Source organism: Brassica napus, unplaced genomic scaffold (genome assembly GCF_020379485.1).
Source record: "Brassica napus cultivar Da-Ae unplaced genomic scaffold, Da-Ae ScsIHWf_1228;HRSCAF=1754, whole genome shotgun sequence".
NCBI classification, from domain to species: Eukaryota; Viridiplantae; Streptophyta; class Magnoliopsida; order Brassicales; family Brassicaceae; genus Brassica; species Brassica napus.
Genome location: NW_026014650.1, coordinates 165001 through 172500, shown reverse-complemented (window position 1 = coordinate 172500; position 7500 = coordinate 165001). Strand labels below are relative to the sequence as shown.

Below are 7500 nucleotides of genomic sequence, written 5' to 3'. Positions count from 1 at the left end.
CGATCGACACTCTTTCGTTGTCAACATACTAACCGTTGAGACACGAGATCTAGTTTGTTAACCAGTGAAACATGCGACAGCTGATCACTGAGTTAAGCGGTTGAGCTCTAACATATCATGCATGCAGCAAATAGGCATCTATAAATATTATAATCTCCAACACCTGAATAGTGGCCCTGCGTCTAATATCATTTCCAACCAAGTTACATTTACTATTTACTTCGCTTGTTACTATTGCTATTTCATTTAAATATTTACAACTCTTAGAATTAATAAACATTAGATTTAATTGTTCCCTAGCTCCTTGTGGATTTGATCCCTCTTTTGATGAGAGTAACACTCCTTAGGGTAATTTGAGTGGTATCAAATTTGGCGCCGTTGCCGGGGAGCTTTGATCGCCATTAGATTTAGTTTTATTGATTCTTTTTCTTTTCTTTTCAGGTGCATGCCCAGCGGGACCAGAAGCAACAAGGAGAAAGACTTGCTGTTCTCAGACGATCCTGCTCATTTGAAACGCACCATCCGTAGAGGTCAACGTCCCACATCGCTCGACGCAACAACTTTGTTGTCGATCGATACTCACAATCAACAGTCGACCGACACCAGACCTTCATCGTCGATCGATCCTAATCGTTCGACAACGATCGATATTACACCGTGTACGTCGATCGATACTGTGTCGTCAAAATTGGTAAACGTTATTATTCTAACACAAGACGAGAACGGAAACCTGTATGACCAGGACGGTCATCTGCGTAATGCAACAGGTCAGAAAATAGACGCTCAGGGGACTGTAATCCCTGATGCTTATGCTACAGGAGCTGATCAACCTGTAGACGAGGACGCTCGCTCGAAACCACTGGCCGACTACAATCGCCCAGATGAGTACTATTCCAACAGATCAGCTATTCGACTTCCGGAGATCCAGAAGCAGAATTTCGAGCTGAAGCCTCAATACTACACTCTCGTGTCGCAGATACCCTACTCTGGGTTACCGCACGAGCATCCTATGGACCATCTACAACGGTTCGAGGATTTAATCGCTGCTATTCGGATGGAAGGAGTCCTCGAAGATTACCTGCTGTGCAAGCTCTTCAGATACACACTGAATGGAGAATCGATGCACTGGCTTAGGCAGCTACCCATAGGATCCTTAACATCCTGGGCCGACATCAAGAATGCTTTCTTACGAAACTTCTTCGATGAGGCACACACTGAAGAACTTCGAAACAAAATATCCACATTCTCGCAGGAGGCTGGAGAGTCCTTCAAAGATGCGTGGATTAGATTTAGGTTCTTCCAGCGAGACTGTCCACACCACGGATTTAACGAAGTGCAGCTGCTAAGCATTTTCTTTCGAGGTCTCGCCTTACAGTATCAAATGGCTCTTGATACGGCGAGTGAAGGAAACTTCACTACTCGGAATCCGTTAGAAGCTGTGAGACTTATCGAAAACCTTGCTAACAGCAGCAACACCAAAAACACTGACTCTGAACGGAAGAAGTCTGTAGCTTCTATCGGGAAGGAACATATGGACGAAGTAAGAGCTAAGTTAGATATGGTGCACAAGCTTCTTAGGAAGCATGTCTGTTTAGCTGAAGGAGAAGTAGCAGATATGGAAGGAGAAGAAAATGTGAACTTCATCGGAGGTATCGGATTCCAGAAATTTGGAAATCAGGGCGGAAACTGAAACTTCTTTGGAAATGGTCAAAGAAGTAACCAGAGTTCACAACAACAGCAAAAGCTACTCGAACTCCTACTACCAGAATCCACCACCCCAGACTCATGAAAGCAAGATCGAAGAAATGCTTGATCGAGTACTGTTGGGACAACAACATATCACCGTGGATTTCAATGGTGTCGACCGATGTCGATGAACTCGCATCAATCGACAGACCATGACGAAAATCGATGGATGGATTACTCCAGTTATCGATCGACGTCGTCCGCTAAATCCACTGAATGCAATGCAGTTCGAATTCTAACTCATGAGGAATTCGCAGCTAAGCATCCTCACCCACCCTCCCCTTTCTATGATAAAATCGATCGATCGGTTGACCCAACCATCGATCGACAGAGTGAGTTCGACGTCGATCGTCACAACACACCTCCCATCGATCGACAGGCACCTCTGACATACCGAGTGCGGTTACCCTCAGTCGATAATGACTATATCAACGCACTCAAAACACCACCTAAACCAATAGATAGCCCACCCGAACCAAAACCCAACCCTTTAAATAGTTCACCAGAACCAGTTCAAGAAGATCAGGAAACTGAAGGGAGAAGGTTAAGGAAAAGAAAGGAGAAAATTCCTAAGTACCTTAAGAGGGAAGCTAACGATAAGGAGATGGATGGTTTCACTAAAAGAATCCTCAGAATCCCAATCGAAAAACCTTTTGATGAAGCTTACTTCACACACAGGTTGTGGATGTTCTTCAGAGAAACAAAGGTAACTGAGGAAGACATTAGGAGAATGTTTCATCAAGTCAGAGAGAAGATGAGACACATGATCACATTGTCGAAGAAGAGTGATCCTGGGAAGTTTGCAATACCATGCGTAGTCAAGGGTGTTGAATTTCCCCATTCAATGTGTGACACAGGAGCATCAGTTAGTATCCTCCCTATGATCATGGCAGACCATCTTGGTTTGACCATCGAACCTTCAACAGAATCCTTCACCTTCGTGGATCTTTCAGAAAAACAATCAGGAGGTATCATAAGAGATCTGGAGGTACAGATTGGTAATGCCCTTGTCCCGGTAGATTTTCATGTCTTGGACATCAAACTTAACTAGAACTCTTCACTTCTGCTTGGAAGATCTTTCCTAGCTACAGTAGGAGCTGTTTGTGACATGAACAAAAACAAATTGTGTCTGATGCTGATAGACCCCAACATCCACTACGACCCTATCCGACCTAAGAGAAAAATTATTAATTTTGTGGATTACGGGAAAGAACTTGGCTTCATTGGCGCATGCCATTGTGGAGCAGAGTACGAATCAGAGTACGAAACAGAGTACTCGGAATCGATAGACACCCACAATTTTCCATCGATCGATTCCAATGACTCAACGGTGACCGATGACCGCAACAAAACATCGCTCGACGTTGATCAGCCGGTTGACCATTTCGCTCTACCTAATCATTGTTATCCACACTTTGCCTTCCAACCTCCAAGCAAGAGAGGACGTGATGATTATTCCATAGGCAGTTGGGGAGACAGTGGTTTCCATGAAAGTTTTGCAGTTGACTCTGTAATTACATCACCTAACGAGGAACATACAGAGGAATACGATGATGATTATTGGAAGGAACGTGCAATAGAAATGTCTTTGCAGGATGAAAGATTTGAAACACATAAGTTCACCAACACGTTTCCAACATCGTTCGACGAAGTGCACTCCACATCGGTCGATACCCACCCTCGTCCAGCAAAACAACCGCTCACATCGATCGACACCCATATAGGAACATCGATCGATATTTGCGCCGGAGCGAAAATCCAGGAGCAGGAGAATATTCCCTCTCCAACTAGGTTTATAGATACCTATTTAAAACGTTTTGCACCCCTGAAACCACCTCCACACACCAGAGCAGACACACAAGCCGAAAAGATGAACACTCTTCCGTCTACATCAACAGGAAAATCCATGAAGAGCAATCATCTCAAGAACACAAGTTCTGCAGAAATTATTCTGCCCTCGATCGATGCATCTGTATCAACATCGATCGATACAACTCTTAAACCTAATCTTTCTATTTCTAAATTGAATGATAATGCAAACACTGATTACGGTTTTTTAACACCTGATGCATTTGGTATTTTCAGGGACCCAGATGGCAACGCACGTGCAATAGATGGAAGGATCTTGCAAGTGTCCAGAGAGGACATATCAGATATCCTTCAAGTAGCCAATGGACCTGACAACCTATTCTCACAGCAACGTGGCACTCCAGACGTCATTCAAACCAATCTAAACAAACGTAGGAGTCGCCGCAACAGAAATCAATCCATATCTATCATGCCAACCAAAAGGCCAAGCAACGATCGACGGGACAACTCAGACATCGATCGACAGGATAACACCAACGTCGACCGATAAGGATGACCAGACGTCGATCGACAGACGTTATGAATTTGGATACCGCGCTTTTGACATGTACGGAGCCAGAAAGTTCACTTGGGAATGAAGGGACGAGTATGGAGTCTACAGAGATGAGTGTGGACACACACGAGGCGTAGCTGGTGAGATGATACCTGTCACAAAGGACGACATCAGGAAATTACTGGAAAGAGCATCTCTTTTTGAAGAGAGCCACATCTGTCTTCCAGAACAAGCCACTTCCTTCACACTCACAAGACTGGCACCAGAACTCTACACCAAAGATGAAATCAACGAGATGGTGACTGGTATTTGTGGAGCTCAGGAAAAACTGGGAGAGGAGCTCAAATCATTGGTAGAAGATACACATCAACCTTTGGATAGAGGCGACAATGAGCTTTTCAGAAGTATGGTAGAAATGAGGACAGAAATTGAGAGTTTACGACAGCAACTTGAGAAGGAAGCCAGGACCTCAGCATCGATCGACGCACCACATGCACCATCGATCGACGTCAGTCTTCCGACAGCCCAGATCCCTGCAGAACCTCAATGTTCAGCAGAACACAAGGCTGAATGGGAAGTCTCATACATCAACACGAGGATAAACGACATGTACTACCCTCTCAACAACAACGTGGACTGGCTGAGCACTAAAATCGAGGTACTACAGCAAGATCTAGACACCATTCGCAAGAAGGACCAACAACCAGCCACATCGATCGCCGTGTGTACCATCACATCGCTCGACGCTAAGATTTCAGCCATGGATGATAGGCTGCATACTTACGACGACATGCATGACCGCTTCGTATCACCAGTCATGCTATATTTAAATAAATTTTCTAGTCAAATACTTCATGCCCAAAGGGATATTGATAAAATTACTAATGAAAATTTTTTACAGGCAAACTCATTTTCGATCGACAGGCTACGAGGGCCATGGATCAATGGCAAGAATCCTGTGGAGTTACTTCCCTACACAGCAGCAGAGGTTGACAAGATCACATCCAAGATCTACACTGCTATAGACACCATGGAGGAACGACTTGACAAACGCTGCGATGATATCTACTTTCCATTCGACAACAGAATCGGTGGACTAGACAGCCACGCAGAATGGCTACAGAAAGAAGTCAAAGCCATTCAGAGGCAACTCGCAGCTCAACACCAGATATCAGCATCGATCGACAGAAAGCGAGCGAAATCGGTCAATGGTAAGTCGCCGAGATCGACCGACGAACACTTAATTGCATCGGTCGACGCCGAGTCTACACCAGCCGACGAGTAGCTGATACACAAAACGATAGAGTCAATGCACGAGGAACTGATAGAACTTTCAGCATACGCCTATGACAACATTGGCTGGCACCAGGTCAGCATTGACAACGTTCAAGATAGGCTACATAACATCTCCAATGTACTTAAGAAGATGGATGACAAGTGGACAAGAAATGATGAGGCCACAAGAAGTTTCATTGCATCTTGGTCCAAAATGTGCAGAGATGACGTGGATGCTTGTTTTCCAACAAGCAGTTGTTTATCCACCAAATAGCCAATCACTACCACATTAAAGCTAAATGACTATAACCAAGCGCTGAGTGGGAGACAACCCACTATTAGGTATTTTATTTTGGTTTTATTAGCTAGCATTTATTTACTTTCGTTTTATTTCTTTCAGCTATAGGAGACCCAAGTAGGAGGACCTGAATATCGACCGCCGACGAGACGTCGAAATCGCTCGACATAGACAAACACACGACGATCGATGCAACATTTTCACATCGATCGATATCTAATCCGGTCAGATGTATCTTCCTTACTTGTTACATTTCGTACTTATGAATTATTCCATCATAACTCCGACTGAGTTACACTGGGATAGTGTAATTTAAGTCTGGGGGAGATTTACTGATATAATTTATTTTATTCTTATATAAAACGAATTTTAATAAATTATGCTTAGCTATTGAAAATGGGACTATGATCTTATATTGATTTAAACTTGAATATCTAACCAATCTTTAGCACCATTTTAGATTTACTGATTGCAGATAGCACTATAGATGCTAAAGCAGATCAACCTATCAACTACACACTTGCCTTGACCGTATGAAGTAACCAAAGCTGATTTCCAACACTAAATCTGACATAACCGCTTGTCTTGGGGCTTGTTATACATGGGATCGAATTCTTCAGACAGGTCTAGAAGGTAACGCCTTGTGTAGATTATTTATCACATTTTTTCTCTCTAAATTTCGACCCTAGATTAGTTAGTGATTTATATTTCAGTTCTATCCATTTCTTAAAAAAAAATAAAAAATAAAATAAAAATAAGATCTATTGCTTACTTCGGATGAGTCTGAACAGGACTTGGTGGCTAAAACCATTAAGGCTTGATTCATAAAGACTCCAATAAAAGAGTTCGAAACGGGACTTGGAGGCGGCAATCTTCAAGGCTCGCTTTCACAAAGAATTTTTGGATATAGGTCAAAAAGAAGTGAACAGAGCTTCGTGGCTACCACCATTAAGTTTTGATTCATGGAAGCATGTCCAATCTTGGTCACTGATCCTGCAATGGAAGCAGACTTTGACTCAAGAGAGAAAATTAGAGAGAGAGAGAAATTAGGAACTAATTTTTACCTGCAGTTCCAGATACTTGTCTGAAATCCTTGCATCCTATGATCGATACTCCCAAGGTAAAGCATTCATTTTATATTTATGCTAAGAAATGAAGTCAGTAGAGGGGATGTCAGACGTGAATTGCTGAGTTGTGTTATGTTAGAAATGGTTGCTAAGCTAGGATATTGCATAGTGTGTTTCTGTGATTAGGACTTTTTAGATGTGGTTGCAAAATTGTTGAGGAAAAGATTTCTATGCTTTAAAGTCTGTAGTCCTTAATATTTTCAAACCTCTTTCAGAGAGACTGCCTGTATGTTTTGCTTGAGGACAAGCAAAAGGATAAGTCTGGGGGAGTTGATATACTTTGGATTTGACCCGTTTTCATCCATGGTATATAGGTGTTTTACTATATATATATCTATGTTTTCTACTCTTCTAGGTATGTTTTCAGGTTCAGGTGCATTTGGGAGTAAAGCTATGACTTTGGAGCATTTTGGAGCTTAAAAGACATTTCATCCGAGCTGACCATGTAGAGGTCGACGAGAGGAAGAACAATCGATCGATGCACATCCAGTGCTGTCGATCGACACCATGAAATGCCTCGACAAATGAAAATTAATATCGATCGATGTACACAAGTACCATCGATCGATGTCGAGACATTGGACATGCGACATTTTGGATCCAGCGGACTTGAATCCCAAGTCCAAGCTAAATTACGAAAATGCCCTGCCGAGTTTTTAACCTAGTAGATTATATACTGCCTAAGTGTTTTG

The 7500-nt window shown here is 42.8% G+C and overlaps 1 non-coding gene across 1 annotated transcript; it reads right to left on the bottom strand.

Moving 5' to 3' along the window:
• Nucleotides 1-1219: 1219 nt before the first annotated feature.
• On the bottom strand, nucleotides 1220-1326 carry LOC125596538. Its single transcript, XR_007331125.1, has one exon. It is a non-coding gene; the product is annotated as a small nucleolar RNA R71 (small nucleolar RNA).
• Nucleotides 1327-7500: the final 6174 nt, after the last annotated feature.